We start from the raw sequence: 25,652 nt of genomic DNA on the forward strand, positions 1-25,652 counted from the left end.
ATCAGCGTTCATCATGCATAGGGTGGAAGTAGCATACACCCACAGATAAACACTGATCTGAACTGGAATCCATTTGCAGAGAAGGAGTAGTGATGAGCATAGTGGAATGACCAGGCTGGTGAAAACCACAGAAACAGCTGACCTGGACTAGGAGGGAGCTCTCAGCCCCCAGACTGATCCCTGGGAATCCAGCATGGAAATCATTCTGAATCCATGAATGTGGGTGTCAGTGAGGAGTTCTCAGATGTCTATCAGGGCTCTTGTAGTAGATCAGTACTTATCCCTAGCATAGGAATGGAATGTGGGAGCCCTTTTCACATAGAGGGATACTCCCTCAGCCTAGATGGTGGGGGAGAGCCTAGATCCCATGCCAAGGGATATGGCAGACTCCAAAGACCAACCATGAAGACCTAACACTCCCTGCAGAGCAGAATTAATATGGGATAGGTAGGGCATTAGTAGGGCCCCGGGGAAGATGGGAGGTAGAGGGAACTGCGATTGAAATTTAAAACCATCTTTTTTTCTAATTTATATAAAAATAGAAAAAAAGCTGAAAATACAACAACTAATGTAACAAAATGTGTAAGTAAACACCAGGAAGCCTTACACCTTCACAAACAGTACAAGCAAATTGGGGTTGTCTCCATTTTGAGAACCGCATCATAAGGGATACATGTATGTGGTCATCAATCAAATGGAATGGTTTAATGATGAATTCACTTACATGTGTACTGGACTGAAGCCATAGTAGTTTACTGTGGGGAAGTAGAAGTAAAATTCGTTAGAGCCTGTGAGAGACTCCTGCCTTCTGTCTAAGTCCAAGAGGAAATAATGTGAAGATATAAGTGGGTGTGGTTGGTTTGAAATTTGAAGATGTAATAGATACCTACAGGCACATCATAAGTGTTTCCTGGCAACTCGGACAGAAAAATCACTGCCCATATCATGGGCCCTAGAAACAGGGAGCAAATGAGATGTAGTTTTACACTTGGGGATTTTAATATCCTAAGGTATGTGACATGATACAACATTTAATATCACCATACAATAGAGTTGATACCCCATATGATACAATGACAAAATGTTTGGGCATTTCCAAGCAACTGGAGCTGTTCAGAAACAGTCTACGAAGGACCTGCTCCAAATCTTTTATTAGTAGATTTTTCTCTTCCATAAGAAGTAACAACCTATCGTGGATTCTCTATTTAATTCAGTACCCCACCTTTTAATTGGATTATTTGGTGTTTTGGTGACTAGCTTCTTCAGTTCTTTGTATATTTTAGAAATAATCCCGTGGCTAGAAGTGGGTTTAGTTAAGATCTTTTCCCATTCTGTGGGCTGCTGTCTTTTCTTGCTGACTATGTCTTTTGCCTTACACAATCTTCTCAGTTTCAAGAGACCCCATTACTGAATTGACCATCTGAGTGTCTTGCTATTGTTATGTTCAGGAAGTTCTCTGATATACAAATTCATTCAATGCTAACTCCCCATTATTCTGCTAAGTGGTTCATGTGGCTGAATTTATATTGAAGTCTTTGGTCCATTGAGACTTTAGTTTGGTCAATAAACGAATAAAATTTCTTAAAGACACTCAACATCCTTAGCATTTGGAGAAATGTAAATCATAACAACTCTGAGATATCATCTTACACCTGCCAGAAGAGTTAGAGAAAAAAATCAACACAGACTGTTTATGCTGGAGAGGTTGTGGAGAATGGGCAACATTTCTATGTTGCTGCTGGGAGTGAAAACTTGTACAACCATTTTGGCAGTCAGTATGGACTTTTTTCTGAAAATTCTGTATCAATCTTCTTCACCATCTAGTAATTCTACTCTTTGCACATACCCAAAGATATACATTCATACAACACCAACATCTGTAAATCTATGTTCATAACAGCAGTGTTTGTAATAGCAAGAATCTGTAAACAACTAAGATGTCCTTCGACTAAAGGATGGATAAAGAAAATGTGATACATTTAATCAATGGAGTACTACTCACTGGACAAAAAAACTATGGAAACTGTCATGGTGCTTTTTCTTTAGACATTCTGGGCCTCCTGAAACTGAACAAGATTCTGTAAGGCAAAAGACATAATCAGCAAGATAAGACAGCAGTGCAAAGAATGGGAAAAGATCTTCACCAACCCCACATCTAGCCAAGGGCAAATTTCTAAAACATACAAAGAACTGAAGAAACCAGTCAACAAAACACCAAATAATCACCCTCACTCGCTGCCACCAGCTTGCTGCGCCTAGTGCCCTCCCACAGCCACCCTGCAGAAATTCTTTGAGTACCCACACTCCTTTGCCAGATGAGACCAGTGTCCCGGGTGCTGGCTCCTCATGTCACTCGGGCCTATGCCAAAGATGTAAAATGTGGTGCAAATGCTTGATCCTTAAAGCTTCAAGTTGTAGACCTTTTAGCCGATGCTATAGCTGTTACTATGGGGCCAAAGGGAAGAACAGTGATTATTGAACAGAGTTGAGGAAGTTCCAAAGTAACAAAAGATGGGGTCACTTTTAAAATACAATTGATCTAAAGGATAAATACAAAAAATATCAGAGCTAAACTTGTTCAAGATGTGGCCAATAACTCAAATGAAGAGGCTGGGATGGCACTACCACTGCTACTGTTCTGGCACGTTCAACTGCCAAGGAAGGTTTTGAAAAGATCAGCAAAGGGGCTAATCCAGTAGAAATCTGGAGAAGTGTGATGTTGGCTGTTGATGCTGTAATTGCAGAACTAAAAAAAACAATCTAAACATGTGACAACCCATGAAGAAATTGCTCAGGTTGCTACAATTTCTGCAAATGGACACATAGACATTGGAAACATCATATCTGATGCAATGAAAAATGTTGGAGGGAAAGGCGTCATCACACTGAAGGATAGAAATACCCTGAATGATGAATTAGAAATTATTGAAGGCATGAAGTTTGAAAGAAGATGTATTTCTCAGACATCAATAGGTCAAAAATGTGAATTCCAAGATGCCTATGTTGTGCTGAGTGAAAAGAAAATTTCTACTGTCCAGTCCATTACACCTGCTCATGAAGCTAATGTTCATAGGAAAAAAAATGGTCATATTTGCTGAAGATGTTGATGGAGAAGCTCTAAGCACACTGGTTTTGAACAGGCTAAAAGCTGGTCTTCAGGTCGTAGCAGTTAAAGATCCAGGTTTTGGGGACAATAGGAAGAATAAGCTTAAAGATACGGCTATTGCTACTGGTGGTGTGCAATTTGGAGAACAGGGGCTAAAACTAAATCTTGATGATGTTCAAGGTCATGATTTAGGAAAATTTGGAGAAGTCATTGTCCCCAAAGATGAAGCCATGCTTTTGAAAGGAACTGATGACTAAACTCAAATTGAGAAACGCATTCAAGAAATCACTAAGCATCTAGACATCACAACTAGTGAATATGAAAAGGAAAAGCTAAACAAACACTTGCTAAACTTTCAGATGGAGTAGCTGTGTTTAAGGTTGGAGGAACAAGGGACGTTGAAGTGAAGGAGAAGAAAGACAGAGTTACAGATGCTCTCAATGCTGCAAGAGCAGCTGTTGAAAAAGACATTGTTTTAGGAGTTAGCTGTGCTCTGCCTCCATGCATCCCAGCCTTGGACTCCTTAAAGCCTTCAAATGAAGATCAGAAAATAGGTATAGAAATTAATAAAACAGCACTCAAAATTCCTGCAGTGACAATTGCTGAGAATAAAGGTGTTGAATAATCTTTGAGAGATGAGAAAATTCTGCAGAGTTCCTAGGGAGTTGGTTATGAGGCTATGCTCAGGGATTTTGTTAACATGGTAGAATAGGGAATCATTGATCCAACAAAGGTCAATGAGTCAACAATTCTTAAACATAGGATGGCTTGTTCTATGGTGTGTGTTTTCATTAATCATTTTATAAACATTGTTTCTAGGTTGTAAGAACTGCTTTACTAGATGCTGCTGGGGTGGCCTCTTTGCTAACTTCAGCAGAAGCTGTAGTGACCGAAATTCCTAAAGAACAGAAGGACCTTGGAATGTGCACACACTCCTTTAATCCTAGCACTTGGGAGGCAGAGGCAGGCAGATCTCTGTGAGTTCGAGGCCAGCCTGGTCTCTGGAGTTTGTGCCAGGATAGTCTCCAAAGCTACACAGAGAAACCCTGTCTCGAAAAACAAACAAACACAAAAACAACAAAAAAAAAGACATTTGTACATTCCTGAAAAAAAACCACCAAATAATCCAATTAAACTTGTGGTGCAGACCTAATAAAGAATACTCAATAGGTTTTTACTTTTTAAGAGAAACATCTACTAATAAATGACTTGGATCAGGTCCTTCACAGACAATATTTAGTGAGAGTAGGTAGCCTCATGTTGGTTAATAGTTCCAGTTGCTTCAAAATGCCCAGACCTTTTGTCATAGGCTCATGTGGAGGATCTACTCCATTGGATGGTGATATTAAAAGTAGCACATGTGTATATGCCTTAAGATATTAAAATCCCCAAGTAAAAACTGCATCTCAGATGCTCTCTGTTTCTTGGGCCCATGATATGGGCAGTGAGATTTCTGTCACACTTGCCAGGAAACACTTATGATCTGTCTGTCACAATCTCTTATATCGTCAAATACTAAACCAAACACAGTCACCCATGACCTCACATTATATGCTCCTGGACTTAGACAGGAGGCACAAGTCTGTCTTGGGTATAAGTATTTTTATTCTGCTGCCCCACAGTAACCTACAATGGCTTCAGTCCAGTACACAGGAATGTAAATCCATCAATGTACCATTCCAGCTGATTGATGACCACTTAAGATATATCCCATATGCTGCAGTACCCAAATGGAGACAACCCTAATTTTCTTGTAAGTGTTAGGAAGGTTTAAGTTTCCTGGTGGTTCACTCATACATTTCGGTACATTATTTGTTGTACTTTTCTGCTTGTTTTCCTTTATATTTATTGAAATTAGAAGCAATTTTGTTTTACATGTCAATCCCAGTACCCTCTACCTCCCCTACTCCCTTGCCCCCCACTACAATGCTAACTATCCCATAAGATTTCTGCTCCCCAGCAAGAGTGAAGTCTTCCTCTCGGGTGGGGCTTCAGTGTCTGTCATATCCTTTGGGATAATGCCTAGGCCCTTGCCTGCAGTCTAGACTGAGAGAGCATCACCCTATGTGGAATGGGCTCCAAAACTCCATTGCTATGCTAGGGATAAATACTGATCTACTACAAGGGGCCCTATAGATTTCTCAGGCCTCCTCACTGACACGCACATTCATGGGGTCTGATCAGTTCCATGCTGGTTTCCCAGGGATCATTCCCACTGTTCAAATCAGCTGGGATTTTTTGCTTTTCAAGGCTGATCTTGACCAATTTTCTCATGACACCTCCTTCTCTGTAACTGGATTTTAGTTCAGTTCACTGTTTAGTTGTGGGGATCTGCTTATATTTCCATCAGATGCAGAATGAAGGCTATAGGATGGCATATAAGTTAGTAATCAATCTCATCATCAGCAGAGGGCATTTAAGGTAGTATCTCTACTGGTGCTTATATGATTAGTTAGTGTTATCCTTGTAGCTCTCCAGACATTTTCTTGTGCCTCATTCCTCTTTAAACTCATACTGACTCCCTCTCTGATTGTATCTCTTAATTTGCTTTCTCTATGTTCCCCTATAAAACCAGAATCTCTTCTGTAAGGCAAAAACACCCAGCAATACAAAAACGGCAGCCCACGGAATGGGAAAAGATATTCACCAACCCCATAACTGACAGAGGAATGATCCACATAATTTACAATGAACACATGAAGCTGGGTTCCAAAGCACCAAAAAATCCAATTAAAAATTGGAGTACAGAAAGAAAATCTCAAGTTCAACAAATCCCTAACACAAAATATCCAAGAAATATGTGATACCCTGAAAAGACCAAACCTAAGAATACTAGGTATAGAAGAAGGTGAAGAAATCTAACTCAACGGCAAAGAAAACATATTCAACAAAATGATAGAAGAAAACTTCCCCAACCTAAACAAAGACATGCAAATGAAAGTACAAGAAGCCTAAAGGACTTCAAATAGACTGAATCAAAAAGCATGTCTCCTCCACACATAGTAATCAAAACACAAAACATACAGAATAAAGAGAAAATATTAAGAGCAGTAAAGGAAAAAGGACAAGAAACATATAAAGGCAATCCTATCAGAATTACACAAGACGTATCCATGGAAAATCTGAAAGACAGAACATCCTGGATAGATATTATACCTACAGTAAGAGACCACAGAAGCCAGCCCATCCTACTATACCCAGCAAAGCTTTCAGTCAATATAGATAGAGAAAACAAGATATTATATGAGATAACGAGATTCAAACAACACATATCCACCAATCCAGCCATACAGAATGTTCCATAAGGAAAACTGCAACCCTAGGAACTTAACTACAACCAGAAAAATATAGGCAATAGATAATCTTATTTTACAAACAGCCAAAAGGAAAAAAAAAAGGGGAAGAATCCCACACATAATTTGACCACCACCACCAAATACAAAACAAACAAGAAGGAACAACCAATGGTCATTAATATCCCTCAACATTAATGGTCTTAACTTGCCTATAAGATGTGTTACATTTACATAATGGAGTGCTATTCACCTGAAAAAAAAAATGGAATCTTGAAACTTGCAGGAAAATTAATGGATCTAGAAGAAACCATTCTGAGCGAGGTAACCCAATCGCAAAAAGACAAACATGTTATGTACTCACCCATATGCGGATTTTAGACATAGAGTAAGCCTAAAATCCACACTGCCAAAGAAGCTAATAAACATTGAGGTCGCTAAGAGAGACATACACGGTGCCCTGGAGAAGGGGAGAGGTTCAAGATCTGCTGAGCAAATTGGGAGCATGGGAAGACGGGGAAGGGAGCTAGGATAATGAGAAGGGAAGAGGAAGAGGGATGTTGAGGAAATGAGGGAGCAGAAAATATGAGTCAGGGGAAGAATACACGATAACAAGAATGGATATATCATAATAGAGGGAGAAATTTTGGGTTTACAGAGAAATCAGTCACTAGGGAAATGTCTGGAGATCTACAAAGATGACAAGCACTATCTCAGCAACTGAGGAGAGGCTTCCTTAAATGACCTTCCCTGATAATGAGATTGATGACTGACTTATATGCCTTCATCCACCAGCCGGTAGAAGTAGAAGCAGACACCCATAACTAATCAACGATCTGAACTGGAACCCAGATGCAGAGAAGGACCAGTGAAGATCACAGAAGTCCAGAACATGCTGGTGAAACACACAGAAACATTTGACCTGAACATCTGGGAACTCTTGCTCCCCAGTCTGATAGCTGGAACACTAGCATGGAACTGATTCAGACTCCAGGAACATGGATTTCTGTGAGGAAACCTCAAAAATCTATGGAACATCCTGTAGAAGCCGAGTATTTATCCCTAGCATTGGTGTGGACTTTGGGAGCCCAGTCCATATACAGGAATACTACTGCGCCAAGACACACGGGGGTGGGCCTAGGCCCTACCACAAAGGAAACAAAAGACTCTGATGACACCCTATGGAAGGCCTCACCATCCAGGGGGAGCAGAAAAGATAAGTTACAGATAAGGTCTTAGTTGGGGGGGGGGGCGTCGGGGAGGACAGTGGGAGAAGGGAAATGGGATTTTCATCTAAAACAATCTTGTTTCTAATTGAAATTTTAAAAAGTTGAAAAAAAGACACAGATTAGCAGAAGGGATAAGAAGACAGAATCCATCTTTCTGCTGCATACAAGAAACACACCTCAACTTCAAAGACAGATGGTACCTAAGAATTAAACTTTGGGAAAAGATTTTCCTATCAAATTGACACAAAAAAACAAGAAGCGGTAGCAATCCTAATATTCAACAAATTGGACTTTAAACTAAAATCAATCAAGAGATGAAGGAGGCCACTTCCTACCCAGCACAGGAGAAAACCATCAGGATGAAGTCTCAAATCTGAACATTTTTGCCCCAAATATAAAGGCATGAATCTTTGCAAAGTAGCATTACTAAAAATCAAATTATACATAAAACCACACACACATATAGTGGGAGATTTCAACACCCCACTCTCACCACTGGACAGGAACACCAGACAAAAATTTAACAAAGAAACACAGGAACTAATAGAAGTTATGGACCAATTGGACTTAACAGGTATCCATAGAACATTCCCTCCAAACACAAAGCAATATGCCTTCTTCTCAGTGCCACATAGAACCTTCTCTAAAACTGAACACATACTTGGCAACATAGCAAACATCAACAAGTATAAAAAATTGAAATAACAACCTGTATCTTTTCAAACCATTATACTTTAAAGTTAGGATTCAACAACATCATGAATTGCAGAAAATATACAAAATCATGGAAATTAAATAACACCCAATTGCACAACTCCTGGGCCCATGAAGAAATAAAAGAAAAAATTAAAGTTTTCATAGAATTCAATGAGAATGCAGACACAACATACCCAAACTAATGTGAAACTTTGAAAGCAGTGATAAGAGGAAAGTTCACAACGCTAAGTAACCACATTAAGAAAGAGGAGAATAATCACACTGGAGAATATAAACACAACTGAAAGCATTAGAACACAAAGGGGCCAATACACCCTGAGGAGCAGATGTCAGGAATTAATCAAATTGTGGGCTGAAATCAATAAAATGGAAACTAGGAGAACAATACAAAGAATCAATATATCGAAGAGTTGGTTCTTCGAGAAAAGCAACAAGATAGACAAACCTTTATCCAAACTTACCAAACAGCAGAGAGTGAACATGCAAATCAATAAATTGAGGAATGAAAAAGGGGCACATAAAAACAGACACTTAGGAAATTCAGAAAATCTCCAGGTCATACTTTGAAAACCTGTACTCCACAAAATTGGAAAATTTAAAGGAAATCAACAATTTTCTGGACAGTATCACTTACCAAACTTGAAAGATGAACAGACATGCAACTTAGCAGACCTATAACCTAGAAGGAAATAGAAGAAGTCATCAAAATTCTCCCAACCAAAAAAAGCCCAGGTCCAGCTGGCTTCAGTATAGAATGATACCAGAAATTCAAAGAGCTAATACTAATTCTCCTCAAAGTATTCCAAACAATAGAAGCAGAAGAGTCATTGCCAAGCAATTTTCATGAGGCTCCACTTACCTTGATAACCAAGCGACAAATAGACGCAACTACGAAAGAGAACTACAGACCAATATCCTGCATGAACATTAATGAAAAAATAATCAATAAAATACTGCAAATGGAACCCAAGAATACATCAGAGAAATCATCCACCATGATCAAGGAGGCTCCATCCCAGTGTTGCAAGGATGGTTCAACATACGAAAATCCATTAATGTAATCCACCATATAAACAGATTCAGGGAAAAAAACACACACGATCATTTCAATAGATGCTAAAAAAGCATTTGACAAAATCCAACATCCCTTCATGATAAAGGACTTGGAGAAATAAGGTATAATAGGAACATACCTTAATACAATAAAAGCATATACAGTAAGCTCACAGCCAAAATCAAATTAAATAGAGAGAAATTCAATGCAATTCCACTAAAATCTGGGACAAGACAAGGCTGTCCTCTCTCCCCATACCTCTTCAATATTGCATGGTACTGGCACAAAAAAAGACAGGTAGATTAATGGAGTAGAGTTGAAAACACTGATATTAACCCACATACCCAAACCAAATGATTTTTGACAATCTAAATTCTTACGTCAGAATCAAAAGAACATCTTTAACAAATGGTGCAGGCAAAACTGAATGCAGGACTGTAGACTCCATATAGATCCAAGTCTTAAGCAGAAAACTTAAGTCACAATGGATCAAAGACATCAACATAAATCTAGCCACAATGAACCTATTAGAAGACAAATGGGAGACACCCTTAAATTAATTGGTACAACAGACCGCTTCCAGAACATTACACCAGTAGCATAGACACTGAGACCAACAATTGATAAACGGGACAGACATCCTGAAACTGAGAAGCTTCTGTAAGGCAAAGGACACAGTCAGCAAGACAAAATGGTAGCCCACAGACTGGGAAAAGATATTCACCAACCCCACAACTGACAGAGGGCTGATCTCTAAAATATACAAAGAACTCAAGAAGCTAGTCTCCAAAACACCAAACAATCCAATTAAAAAGTGAGATGCAGAACTAAATAGACAATTCTCAATAGAGGAATATAAAATGGCTGAAAGACACATAAGAAAGTGTTCAACATCCTTAGCCATCAGGGAAATGCAAAACAAAACAACTCTGGGATACCAACTTACTCCTGTCAGAATGGCCGAAATCAAAAACACCTATGAGAGTTTATGCTGGAGAGGGTGTGGAAATAGGGGAACACTCCTCCACTGATGGTGAGAGTGCCAACTCGCAACCACTTTGGAAATCTGTACAGCAATTCCTCAAGAAACTAGGAATCAGTCTACCACAAGGTCCAGCAATTCCACTCTTGTGTGTATACCCAAAAGAAGCACATTCATACAATAAGGACATCTGTTCAACGTTGTTCTTGGCAGCACACTTTTTTTTTAACAGCCAGAAACGGGAAGCCGCCTAGATGCCCCTCAACTAAAGAATGGATAGAGAAAATCTGGTACATTTACACAATGGAGTACTACTCAGCAGAAAAGAAAAAAAAATGGAATCTTAAAATTTGCAGGAAAATGGATGGAACTAGAAGAAACCGTTCAGAGTGAGGTAATCCAATCACAAAAAGACAAACATGGTATGTACTCACACGTATTTGGATTTTAGACACAGACTAAATGATTACTAGCCTACAATCCACTCTGCGAGAGAAGCTAGTAAACAAGGAGGACCTTTAGTGAGACATACATGGTCCCCTGGAGAAGGGGAAAGGGTCAAGATCACCTGAGCACATTGGTTCAAGTGAATGTGGGGAGGGACCTTGGAGAATGAGAAGAGGAGAAGAGGAGGGGTGCAGACTACATGAGGGAGCAGAAAGTTTGAGTCAGGGAAAGAATAGAAGATAGCAAGAATGGAGATACCATAATAGAGGGTTTACAGAGAAATCAGGAACTAAGGAGATGTCTGTAGATCTACAAAAATGACACCAGGTAACAATCTAAGCAACAGAGGAGAGGCTGCCTTAAATGCCCTCCCCTGATAATGAGATTGATTGCTGACTTATGTGCCACCTGATAGCCCTCATCCAGCAACTGGTGGAAGTAGAAGCAGAAACACACACAACTAATCAGTGAACTGATATGGAATCCAGTTGCAGAGTAGGACGAGTGGAGAGCAAAGGGATCCAGACAAGACAGTTGAAAATTACAGAAACAGGTTCCCTGAACATCAGGGAGCTCTTGGTCCCCAGTCTGATAGATGGGATACCAACATGGGACTGATCTACAACCCAGGAACATGGGTTTCAGTAAGGAAACATTAGAAATCTACCAGACTCCTGTAGTAGTTCAGTACATATCCCTAGCACAGGTGTGGACTTTGGGAGCCCATTCCACATAAAGGAATACTCCATGAGCCACGACACACGGGGGTGGGCCTAGGCCCTATCCCAAATGATAGGACAGACTCTTATGACACCTTATGGAAGGCCTCAACATCAAGGAGGAGCAGAAAGGATATGAGATAGGTATGGTTTTATTTGGGGAGGGTGGGGGAGGAGGGGATGGAGAGGGAACTGGGATTGTAATGTAAAACAATCTTGTTTTAATTGAAATAAAATATGCAGAAAAATAAGTTGGGTTACAGGACTAAATAGATAATTTTCAATAGAGGAATCTAAAATGGCTGAAAAACATATAAAAAAGTGCTCTACATTCTTTGCCATCAGGGAAACGCAAATGAAAACACATTTTTAGCTTTTAATGAGGATGTCATATTCTTATAACTTTATACTAATGGAAATTACATTCAGGGAGAAAATCGAGGATTTTTGTCCACACAAACTCATGGGGGAATATTATAATCACATGAAAATCTAAAAATTATTAAGAAGTTACTTTTCCCAATGGAAGTGTATGACCTCTAATTCAAGAGTATAGACCACAAAACCTGAGGTCATTTGAGATCCCAGGAAGGAGAGGTTTTAGAGTGGCCAGAAACGTAAAGGGACACTCAATATGATTCTGTGTAGATGGAATCTCCGTTCTCTACTGAGAATGTACGAAGGGTACACTGAGCAGTTCCTCCCTTGTACATTAACTCATATAGAATCCTGGCTTGTTATAATTTGCTTTACTGCAAAGGAACAAGCAGGCTGTGTTTTCTACTTTCTCTTGTGAAACAATTTTGGAGTTGTTCAAACATGTCCTGGAATCTGCACTCTTCACTGAGGTCCACAGATTTTAAAACAGCATAGGCTTTAATGACAGAAAACTCACCTCAATGCATTCTGATTTCTAAGGAGGTACAATGGATATTGCTTTGGGTGAGCAAAATACTCAATAATAATACTGTATTTCAGCTTCAAGTGGTTTTTTGCACCCATGATATGGGTTCAAAGAATTCCACAATGTTGTACAGTGACATATGCCTTGGCAGAAAGGCACACACAGGTATCAGTGAATATAGGATACAAAATTGACACTCAACAAAAAGTGTTACTTTTTTCTAGATTCCTAGTAGATTTGTTTGGGGAAAACATTTTATAATTCAAGAAAAGTGTTTTCATTCCCTCAGTCATGTTACTACAGAGGCACCTTGATTTATTTTGAGATTTTCTGTGGGATACCTGGTAAAAGACTAAGACCTCTGTGGAAGGAGACTTTATCTAAAAGTATTAGCTGTCCATGTGCTACTCATTTTTGTACCTGTGAGCAGAGACTGTCTGAAAAGCACAGGCTAGGGAGTCTGGAAACACCCCACTCCTTCTTCCTGATCAGCCGGCCTGACACTTTCCAAGCTGAGTGTACCCTCTGCTCTTGCTGAATCCTTTCCAAAGTCCCATTCACCCCTGATCTCTCTAGGCCTGAGCCTGCTTGGAGTGGACCCGTCCAGCCAGGAAGGAACTCCCTGAGTCGGGAAACACCTCAATCTTCCTTCTCACTCTTTCAGCCAGATCCCTAACGAGGCCTAACCCCTCCTAAGTGAGGAGACTACCAGGAGAGGCAAGACTATCCAGAGATTCGGACATTGAAGTCCTGGTCTAAACACCACAGGGTCTCAAGAATAACTAGAGAGACCCCACCTGCACCCACTGGAAGAAGAGGTGGGAAGAGGTCAGAACAAGAACACACTCAACAACAGAAAGACCAATATGACACCACCAGAATCTAGGGACTCGAAACCAGCAATATCTGAAAAGCCCAACACAAAGGATGAAGAAGAGATGGACCTCAAAAATTATCTCAGGAAGAGGATAGAGACCTTTAAAGAGGAAACAAGAAAATCCCTTAAATAATTAGAAGAAAAAACAATCAAAAATATCACAAGAAATGGAGGAAAAGACAAACCAAAATATTCAAGAAATAAATCTCTTAAAGAATCTGAAGGAAGCCAAGAAAAAAACAACCAAACAAGTGAAGGAAACACTCGAAACAGTTCAAGGCATGAAAGCTGAAATAGACACAATAAAGAAAACACACAATGTGGCGATGCTGGAAATAGAAAGGCTGGATAAACGATCAGGAATTGAAAATGCTCCTATTCTAGCATTTTTCGTATCTCCTACTGGCTTGTCTTGCTAATCTGAGCTCAAAAATTTAGTTTTTGAATCTCCTCAATCTAAATAGTTATCATTACCTTCCTTATCTATATAACTCTTATATTTATCCCTACCTCACTTGTCAATCCTACCACCTCTTTCAAAATACCGTGAATGCCATTGAAAGATTTTAGTTTGCTGACAGAAAAAGTTTCCCACAGGCCTTGTCTCAGTACAAGGAAATTGGCCCCAACTCGAGGACAGACAAAAAAATCCTTTTTGGGTCACACCTGGCCAACAGATAATCGGGGACTTTTCAGGGTGCATTCAGTGCTTTTTCCTTTGTAGAAAAGCACATCACACCTGGGTGACCACTCTAACATGAGTTCATACTTTATAATCAATCACTTTGTACACCTTGCCTGTATGCTGATCTGCGTTTTTTTCCTATATAAGGAGCTTACACCCCATGCTGGGGTGTGCAGATTTCCCAATATTGCTGACACCCGAATGTGCATTTGTTCAATAAACCCTCTTGCTTTTGCAGCTCTTGGTCTGGTTTCTGAGTTTTGGGGGCTACTCGGGACCCTGTGTCCCTTAGGGGTCTGGGGTCTTTCACCATAAAAATTGTTTTTAGCCTCTCTCATATCCTGTATCACTGACAAGCTGCTGCCAATTGAATCTGTCTCAAATAAATACTTAGATATTATATTAAATTATTTTAGACCTCATTCTCTCAGAAAGAGAAGTAAGTAGAGATGTATTTTAATCAACATGATACTCATATTCATATATTTTATTTGAAGGATGCAATTTTCAAATAGTCGAAGCAGATGTTTATGTAAAATAATAATGGCGATGATATCTAACACTTATTGGATGAGTATGAGATACCATCTTATCATCATAACTATTAAAATAAGCCTTAAAGTGGCGCCCTGATTATTTATATTGCATAGATAAGAAAGTGGAGGCTCTGAGTTAAGACAGAGTTTAATAGTTATGATTAATAATGAGTTATAAAGATTTACCAAAGCTTTCTAACTGTGTATTTACAAGTTGGAAGTCCAAAAAAAAGGCAAAAATCTTCTAAAGTTGATGGGCACTAGCTGAATATTTTTTTTTAATTTATTAGTTCAAATTAGAAAGAAGCCTGCTTCACATGTCAATCCCAGCTCCCTCTCCCTTTCCTCCTCTCCTGCCCCCCATCCACCTCCCAACCCATACCCCCTCTGCTCTCAAGGAATTACCAAAGTCTGTCATATCATCAGGGGTAGGGCCTAGGCCTTCCTCCACGTATCCAGGCTGAGACTGTTTCCCTCCATGTGGGATGGGTTCCCAAAGTCCTTTCCTAAGCCAGGGATAAATACTCATCTGCTACCAGAGGCACCATAGAGTGCTGAGGCCTCCTCACTGACATCCACATTCAGGGGTCTGGATCAGTCCCTTGCTGGAAACTTGACATTCTCAGGCAAATGGATGGAGCTAGAAGAAACCATCCTGAGTGAGGTAACCAGTCACAAAAAGACAAACATGGTATGGACTCACTCATATATGGATTTTAGACATAGAGCAAAGGATTAACAGCCTACAATCCACACCACCAGAGGGACTAAGAAACAAGGAGGACCCCAAGGAAAGAATGCATGGTTCCCCAGAGAAAGGGAAGGGAACAGGATCTCCTGAGATAATTGGGAGCATAGGGGTAGGCTTGAGGAAGCTGGGAGAGAGGGGGAGAAGAGGAGGCGAGAGGAGGAAACCGTTTAGCAAGAAGATTGAGTCAGGAGAATAATAGAGGAGAGCAGGATGAGAGATACCCTAATAGAAGGAGCCATTATAGGTTCGAGGAGAAATCTGGCACTAGGGAGATTTCCAGAGTTCTACAAGGATGACACCAACTGACAATCCAAGCAATAGTGGAGAGGATAACCTAAATAACCTTCCTGTATAATGAGCCTGAGCAGAGGCAGACACCTTCTAGCTGAACATTTTAAGATCCCTTTTGCCACTGTTCTCAAAGCAATCAGATGAATCTGCAGGTGAGTAATGAAGACCAAGAATCTCATTTTCAGGTAACATTGACCTAAGCAAGCTTCTGTTCACTTCTAGTACAAAATCACTTTGTTAAGCATACTAGAGAAATACGAGATACTTTGGGAGCTACATTAAGTCCATGCCAACTAGGAATCACTGTAGTAAATTATCTTTCCTTCAGTCTTGGCTTTCACATTTAGCTATCCATATTTTAAAACTCTTCCAGCTAGAAATGCACTCTAATCTAGGATCTGCTAGTCTTCAGCACTGGATCATTTAATTAAAAGTAAACATTATGTTCATCCCAAGAAACAAAGGTCAATGAAATGGACTTTTCAAGGATATATGATCATCACTTCATTAGAAAGGAACTATCCATGTCTTAGAGAAGATTTAAATGTCAATAACAAAGTAGAATCTGTAGGTCATGCAGGAATCATTACTCTAAAAAAAGCCCTGTCATTTCACTAAAAATCATACTGAACACAAACTGAAGATCTGCATTTTAAACAAACACTTCTACATCTACTACATAACAATCCTCTTTACTTTTGGTGATATTCTGTTGTAATGAAATTTATTCCTTCCAGTATTAACATTGTTACTTTGTACTTTGCATTTAAAATATCCTTTCCCATATCATGTTTTCCTTTTTCAAGGTAGTTGTAAAGATGTATAGAGGCTTTCCCTCATACTTAAGACTTTTTACCTCTTTTGTTGTTCTGGTCTTGGGAAAGCTTTACTGTTTCTAACTTTTTGTTTTTTTGTGTTATTATAGGATACATTTGGAGATGCTGCCCTAATTAGCTCTGGTTGTCTTTAGCTACATTAAATGCACCAGAAGACGGATACACTTGGAAAGTAAGGCTTGTTTTTATAATATTCCATATAACAACTCTGTAAAAATTAGTTTTAGATAAAACTACTTAATTTCTCCCAATCCTAAAGTGACTTATTTCAGGCTATGATGGATCACAACAAAGTTTATAAGAAACCTTCAGCTGCTTATCCAGGCTTTTAGAACTATAGTTTTGTCCACATTCAGCAAAGTTTTGGTACAGCTGCATAATTTACTTGGGGTGTAATGGCCTTTATGTACTTCGTAAAAAAAAAATTTTATTCATTTTACATGCCAACCATACTTCTCCTTCCCTCCCTTTTTTTCTGTGACGCCCACTGGTGCCCAACCCACCCCCATCCACTCCTCAGAAAGGGTAATGCCTCCCATGGGAGTCAACAAACCTAGCATATTCAATTGAGGCAGGACCACATCTCTCTCCTGCATTAAGGCTGAACAAGGCATCCCACAACAGGAGTGGGATCTAAAAAGGCAGCTCATGTACCAGGGATAGATAATGGTCCCACTGCCAAGGATAGTGCAAACAGATCAGGCTACACAACTATCACACACATGCAGAGGGCTTAGTTTGGTCCCACACAAGCTACCTTTTATATCTCTAAATTTGATGAGGTTCCAGGATATTGGGTAAGATGTTTCTGTTTTTCCTATCATAATTTTAACCATCCCATGAAATCACTCCTTAATGTCTCATTTTGAGATAATATTGTCAGGCCAAGTAATATATCATAGTTAGGAGAATAAAAGAAATCTGGAAAAGTTGGTAACAGAAGAAATATGGTTGTTTTGAGAAAACAGTCTTACCATGAAAAATATTTAGGCAGCTGAGTGTGGTGGAACACACCTTTAATCCCAGTGTTTGGGAAACAGAGGCTGGCAGGTCTTTAAATTTGATGTAATGCTGGTCTTCCGAGCAAGGTCCAGGACATCCAGGGATGTTACACTGAGAAACCGTGTCTTTAAAAAAGAAAAATCCAGCCAAGAATTGGTGGCAGACGCCTTTAATCCCAGCCCTTGGGAGACAGAGGCAGGCAGATCTCTGTGACTTCGAGACCAGCCTGTTCTACCAGAGCTGGTTCCAGGACAACCTCCAAAGCCACAGAGAAACCCTGTCTTAAGAAAGAAAAGAAAAGAAAAGAAAGAAAGAAAGAAAGAAAGAAAGAAAGAAAGAAAGAAAGAAAGATTCTAAATCACTCAATACAAATTCTGAGACAGTAGAATTTGGGTCAGTATTCACGTAAATTTTGTAAACAGTCCAAAAGCATATTAGGAAGTTCAATAACCACTTATAAAAAGGAAGTCTCAATATTCTGGGTATTTTTGCTATTTTTTAATTTTTAAAACAAAGTGTATCTCTATGTGGTCCGGGTTGGCCTTCAACATGTGTCAGAATTGATGCCCAAGTGTGGGAATTGCAGGTATTTAATTATACTAGTCTAGTATGTTTTGATATCTATCAATCACGGCCAGTAGCTTTCTCACCACTGTATTCTGTAATGGACACAGACAGACTCTCCTGATGCAAAATTTTGGTAACTTCAAAGATAGAGGTACAACATTTTATTTTGAAAAAAAATATAAATGAAGTACATATTCACTTATACGAAGCAGGAATATGTTCAATAGAAAATTAGTCATGCATTCTTTATTTTTGAATATAGTGCATTGCATTGCTTTTTGAATTTTTCTGGTACTAAAAAGGGACTATGATTCCACAAATAATGAGAATTATGGACAGTTCAGAATGCTTGAAAGAAGTGGTTGTGTTTGCAAATTGAAGAAATATGTAGAGCAGAGATAAGCATTTGGAGTTATAGATATCAAAAGCTAAGAATATTCCCTGGAAAAATAGTAGACAAATACAAAAGACTTTGCAATACCTGAGGAATGCTTTGAATAAGCATCCTGATTTCCAATTTATAGTGGCTTACTGGCAGATGGTATTTGCTTAAGAAAATGGGAGTAGAAGGAGAAGCCGCCATTTACTCTAGTTCACAAAGGTAAGAGAAATAATTAAAAGTATCTAACAAAAATATAGGTATATAAGTATTCATGGATGTTTAGCATGTTTATGGAAGACATTAAGAAACTATTAATGCATTATTGGAACACACTAGTAAAATCTAGTAGCAATCTAATTTGTGCATGTGATCTTATATCCACAGATTGACAAGTTTCCACAAGTATTCAGGAAATATATGTTAAAGAAAGGCTTCCTATTTCTATGAAAACATGTATTTTTATGGAACTACAAACACATCCCTATAGTACGTTTTTTGACATGATTAAAACTTACACAGAGTAAGGAGAAATGAGAAATTAGGAAGGACAGAAATGTTCATGTAATAACACCTAACATATTCCATAATCTCCTTTAAACTTCTCTTAACAATACAAGGAAAGTATTATTATTTATATATTATACAGAAACATATTCACTGAGATAAAGACTGCAAAAGTCAGAAGAGAATAAAAAGCCACCAGGTTTCTAATCCAGGCCTCTTTGAAAATCTTACAGAACAGTAAATAATAAAAAAAAAATTAGTGGATAAAACCTTGATGAAAAATGCAATACAGTGCATAATATTGGACACAAAGCAGTACTCATAGAAATCTAAAGAAAGGAATTGATTCAATAGCCACACAAAGGAGATAAGAAGAGGAGAAACTGGTAGTGCTTTCCAGTACAATTCTGTAATACTTGACCCATTGTCATGGATTGGCTAAAAGTGGAAAATATTAAGCACAAACCTTCTGGACATAATGATGTTTTCAACCACATTACTCAGCAATTTGCTCCCACTCTCCTCCTAGCTCTAAGAGCAAGAGCAACAACAACAATACTCAGCAGAATGCATTGACATTGAACCTGATCTAAGGCGGAACCAGGACAAATGCCTAAAGAAGGAAATAGTTATACAGTGTTCAACTCAATGAATCAGAAGAAAAAGCCAAAGCAGAAAGAGAAATTCAGCTTTGAACAAAGGGACAAAATGAAAGTCACTGATGGGAGTGATGAGAGGGGTTAAAACAAAATTTATTTCACAGACTGGCTACAGAAAAAAGCAGTTTAAGTACTTGACTCTTCAACTAGACATTTGACATTTGCTTTTTCTCACAATCCTGGTAATCAAATACTGGATCTTACACACGCTAAGCAAATTCTCTGCCACTGATCTCTATTTCCTGCCCTGATACTAATTATATTAGTGCAGTTTTTTAGGAAATATTTTGTCATAATACTCTAGCAAGTACAGCAATTGAATAACCCAGGTAAACATAGGCTTCTTCTGAGGGACAAAGTGACACAAAAAGGGAATACAATCTGCTTTGTGCTTGAGAGAGATGACAGTATCAGTGTCCCAGCATACTGGAGACTTTCATCTAGTCTTTTATCCAGACACAGAAACTAAGACTCAGAAAGCTTCCATAATGCCATTTTACCCATTAAAGTATTATTTTCGGCAACAGAATGTTGGAAGAAAGAGAGATTCTTCTGTGAAGAACCATGGATAAGACTGAATTTAAAAACAAATCCAAAGATTCCTAATTCAAGGGTAGATTCAAAAGCCCAAAACTCCCAAAGCCAAGTCATCAGACTATAATCCTGCCAAGAGAAGCATTCTTTAAGATGCCATGTACATAACATAGGGGAAAACAGATTAACTCTTCAACACAAAAAAAAAATCACAAACAGGGGGAAAAACCCAGATTTTCAATTCATGTGATCTAGTCCTCACTGTAAAAGCAAGAACAGACAAGTTATCCTAATTGTGATAATATCATCTTGCTTCTACTAATAGGTATATTTTTATGATTTATCCTAAGCATAAATTTTTTAGACAGCTACACAGTGATTTTTGAGTCCTGAACAAGGCAGTTAAAATACTGGTAAACTGAAGGAAGAAAGAAAAGTTAGGACTGCAAACAAAAAGCACATACTTCCAATTTTCTACAAGCTGTGGAAAAAGAAGCTTCTGATTATACTCCAGCATATTAGCTTGGGTCAGATTCGGTTAAGCTAAATTCAACTCTGAATTACTCCCAGCACAGAGGAGAATGTTTGCTAAGGAGGAATGTGCTTGTATTAAACTGCATACATCCTGCTTCCTCTGCCCCCAAAAAAGTGTATTATGAAACAAGTCTGACAACTCCTGTAGATTGTTTGCTTTTCCAGAAAATATTGTAGCAATTGCCATTTTTTAAACAATTTTGTTAATTGCATCAAAGTGGTTAATTCTAGATGTCTTGCCATTCTTGATGTTTCTAGTTAGTGAAAGATCATAAACTATCAAAGGTAAAAACAATGTGGACCCTGACCCAACAACAGTAACAGGCTGGAGTGTATTCAAATATAAGAACTAGGCAAAGGAATTAAACTTCAGACCTTTTGTTTTGGGGCCAAGTGTTATTTTCTACAACATCAAAAACAGCAAATACTTGCTGGGGATAGTGATAATTGTTTTCATCACCTGCATCGAGTATTCCAGCAAAGGAGATTCAAACTTTCCTTGACAACTACAGCACTGATTCTAAAGCACTCTGCCTGCATACAACCTACATGATTTGACTTGCTTTTGCAGAAATGCCACTTGAGCTGCAGAGTCATGCTCTACAAAAGACATCTGCTAAATTGTATGCCACCAACTTTAAGCTGGTCCCATCACATTGAGACCCTTGGGGATATCATAGCAATCTCAATTTATATTCAGTATTCTTTATAATGTACACACAATGACAGAATCATCTAACAACCCATTTCTCAGAACATATCCTTCTAGAAACATATACAATTTGTGAAAAAATTCTTGAGAAAAAGCAACTTAAAGTAGAAAAAAATCTTTATTTAGAACCATGTTTCAGTGGTCTTAGGCTATGATGGTTTGTAGATCCGTTTGTAGATCGTTGTTTACTGGCCTGTAATGAGGCAGCATATCAGGGCAGAAATATAAAACAGCTCATTTTGTGGCTACTAGGAAATACAGATCAAAAGAGGAGGGGCCAGGGACCCAATACATCCCTAGAGGCTTTATCACCCCTGACTTGATGATCTTACTTCCATGTGCTAGAGGTTTCTTCCAGTAGCACCTTCATCTAAGGTCTTTAATACAATACTTTGAAAGATGTATAAAATCCCAGGCATCACCATGTCCTGAAACTCTAGTTAGTGTCAGATTCCTAGCAGGATCTTTCCAGTACTCCTTCACTGAGGATTCAGAAAATGATTCTTTACGTATTTTAGGTATAAATACTCTAGGAGTTACACCATGTATTGAGACTATCCCCCTTGAAAAACCTTACTACTTTCTCCATTCTGTATCAATGAATGACATATGGGTTTCAGAAAACAAAGTGGTGAGTTGATTCTAAGCATAAACGCCCAATTTTCCTAGAAACCCTTTGCAATAGTGTGTTTCTTAGTGGCAAGTTTATTAGAGAAAAAATGCCATGGTGTCTGGGTTTCTGAGACCTAACTTTTGGTTTCTAACTTCCAAAGAAACAATGGGTGTCCTGTTGACTAAAACATAGCAAAACCCTTTTATTCATCTGTGTGAGCAAATGTCCCATAGAAAGAATAGCTATCTATTAAAGTTAAATAATGCACAACACCTACTGGATGCATATTAAATACGAAGAACTATTTTTGAACACCCTAATAATTCTCATGTTATATCTTTGTATGCTTTACAAACACCCTTTAATTGCTAATTTCATTAAATGTTTTACAGATGATAAAAATGAAATCAAGAACATGAAAAAAATAACCTAAGGTTCCACAGGTAACACAAGGAGAACCATACAGCAACTTGGGCTATTGTTAAACTAATACCTCCCAGGTAATATTTTTTAGCATAATTTAAACATTCTGAAAGAGATAACTATACACACTGATACTGTCATCTCTCTCAAGCACAAAGCAGATTGTATTCCCTTTTTGTGTCACTTTGTCCCTCAGAAGAAGCCTATGTTTACCTGGGTTATTCAATTGCTGTACTTGCTAGAGTATTATGACAAAATATTTCCTAAAAAACTGCACTAATATAATTAGTATCAGGGCAGGAAATAGAGATCAGTGGCAGAGAATTTGCTTAGCGTGTGTAAGATCCAGTATTTGATTACCAGGATTGTGAGAAAAAGCAAATGTCAAATGTCTAGTTGAAGAGTCAAGTACTTAAACTGCTTTTTTCTGTAGCCAGTCTGTGAAATAAATTTTGTTTTAACCCCTCTCATCACTCCCATCAGTGACTTTCATTTTGTCCCTTTGTTCAAAGCTGAATTTCTCTTTCTGCTTTGGCTTTTTCTTCTGATTCATTGAGTTGAACACTGTATAACTATTTCCTTCTTTAGGCATTTGTCCTGGTTCCGCCTTAGATCAGGTTCAATGTCAATGCATTCTGCTGAGTATTGTTGTTGTTGCTCTTGCTCTTAGAGCTAGGAGGAGAGTGGGAGCAAATTGCTGAGTAATGTGGTTGAAAACATCATTATGTCCAGAAGGTTTGTGCTTAATATTTTCCACTTTTAGCCAATCCATGACAATGGGTCAAGTATTACAGAATTGTACTGGAAAGCACTACCAGTTTCTCCTCTTCTTATCTCCTTTGTGTGGCTATTGAATCAATTCCTTTCTTTAGATTTCTATGAGTACTGCTTTGTGTCCAATATTATGCACTGTATTGCATTTTTCATCAAGGTTTTATCCACTAATTTTTTTTTTATTATTTACTGTTCTGTAAGATTTTCAAAGAGGCCTGGATTAGAAACCTGGTGGCTTTTTATTCTCTTCTGACTTTTGCAGTCTTTATCTCAGTGAATATGTTTCTGTATAATATATAAATAATAATACTTTCCTTGTATTGTTAAGAGAAGTTTAAAGGAGATTATGGAATATGTTAGGTGTTATTACATGAACATTTCTGTCCTTCCTAATTTCTCATTTCTCCTTACTCTGTGTAAGTTTTAATCATGTCAAAAAACGTACTATAGGGATGTGTTTGTAGTTCCATAAAAATACATGTTTTCATAGAAATAGGAAGCCTTTCTTTAACATATATTTCCTGAATACTTGTGGAAACTTGTCAATCTGTGGATATAAGATCACATGCACAAATTAGATTGCTACTAGATTTTACTAGTGTGTTCCAATAATGCATTAATAGTTTCTTAATGTCTTCCATAAACATGCTAAACATCCATGAATACTTATATACCTATATTTTTGTTAGATACTTTTAATTATTTCTCTTACCTTTGTGAACTAGAGTAAATGGCGGCTTCTCCTTCTACTCCCATTTTCTTAAGCAAATACCATCTGCCAGTAAGCCACTATAAATTGGAAATCAGGATGCTTATTCAAAGCATTCCTCAGGTATTGCAAAGTCTTTTGTATTTGTCTACTATTTTTCCAGGGAATATTCTTAGCTTTTGATATCTATAACTCCAAATGCTTATCTCTGCTCTACATATTTCTTCAATTTGCAAACACAACCACTTCTTTCAAGCATTCTGAACTGTCCATAATTCTCATTATTTGTGGAATCATAGTCCCTTTTTAGTACCAGAAAAATTCAAAAAGCAATGCAATGCACTATATTCAAAAATAAAGAATGCATGACTAATTTTCTATTGAACATATTCCTGCTTCGTATAAGTGAATATGTACTTCATTTATATTTTTTTTCAAAATAAAATGTTGTACCTCTATCTTTGAAGTTACCAAAATTTTGCATCAGGAGAGTCTGTCTGTGTCCATTACAGAATACAGTGGTGAGAAAGCTACTGGCCGTGATTGATAGATATCAAAACATACTAGACTAGTATAATTAAATACCTGCAATTCCCACACTTGGGCATCAATTCTGACACATGTTGAAGGCCAACCCGGACCACATAGAGATACACTTTGTTTTAAAAATTAAAAAATAGCAAAAATACCCAGAATATTGAGACTTCCTTTTTATAAGTGGTTATTGAACTTCCTAATATGCTTTTGGACTGTTTACAAAATTTACGTGAATACTGACCCAAATTCTACTGTCTCAGAATTTGTATTGAGTGATTTAGAATCTTTCTTTCTTTCTTTCTTTCTTTCTTTCTTTCTTTCTTTTCTTTTCTTTTCTTTCTTAAGACAGGGTTTCTCTGTGGCTTTGGAGGTTGTCCTGGAACCAGCTCTGGTAGAACAGGCTGGTCTCGAAGTCACAGAGATCTGCCTGCCTCTGTCTCCCAAGGGCTGGGATTAAAGGCGTCTGCCACCAATTCTTGGCTGGATTTTTCTTTTTTAAAGACACGGTTTCTCAGTGTAACATCCCTGGATGTCCTGGACCTTGCTCGGAAGACCAGCATTACATCAAATTTAAAGACCTGCCAGCCTCTGTTTCCCAAACACTGGGATTAAAGGTGTGTTCCACCACACTCAGCTGCCTAAATATTTTTCATGGTAAGACTGTTTTCTCAAAACAACCATATTTCTTCTGTTACCAACTTTTCCAGATTTCTTTTATTCTCCTAACTATGATATATTACTTGGCCTGACAATATTATCTCAAAATGAGACATTAAGGAGTGATTTCATGGGATGGTTAAAATTATGATAGGAAAAACAGAAACATCTTACCCAATATCCTGGAACCTCATCAAATTTAGAGATATAAAAGGTAGCTTGTGTGGGACCAAACTAAGCCCTCTGCATGTGTGTGATAGTTGTGTAGCCTGATCTGTTTGCACTATCCTTGGCAGTGGGACCATTATCTATCCCTGGTACATGAGCTGCCTTTTTAGATCCCACTCCTGTTGTGGGATGCCTTGTTCAGCCTTAATGCAGGAGAGAGATGTGGTCCTGCCTCAATTGAATATGCTAGGTTTGTTGACTCCCATGGGAGGCATTACCCTTTCTGAGGAGTGGATGGGGGTGGGTTGGGCACCAGTGGGCGTCACAGAAAAAAAGGGAGGGAAGGAGAAGTATGGTTGGCATGTAAAATGAATAAAATTTTTTTTTTACGAAGTACATAAAGGCCATTACACCCCAAGTAAATTATGCAGCTGTACCAAAACTTTGCTG

The 25,652-nt window shown here is 38.3% G+C and overlaps 1 pseudogene; it reads left to right on the forward strand.

Moving 5' to 3' along the window:
* Nucleotides 1–2,245: 2,245 nt before the first annotated feature.
* On the forward strand, nucleotides 2,246–16,541 carry LOC100758064 (annotated as a pseudogene).
* Nucleotides 16,542–25,652: the final 9,111 nt, after the last annotated feature.

Source organism: Cricetulus griseus, unplaced genomic scaffold (genome assembly GCF_003668045.3).
Source record: "Cricetulus griseus strain 17A/GY unplaced genomic scaffold, alternate assembly CriGri-PICRH-1.0 unplaced_scaffold_4, whole genome shotgun sequence".
NCBI lineage: Eukaryota > Metazoa > Chordata > Mammalia > Rodentia > Cricetidae > Cricetulus > Cricetulus griseus.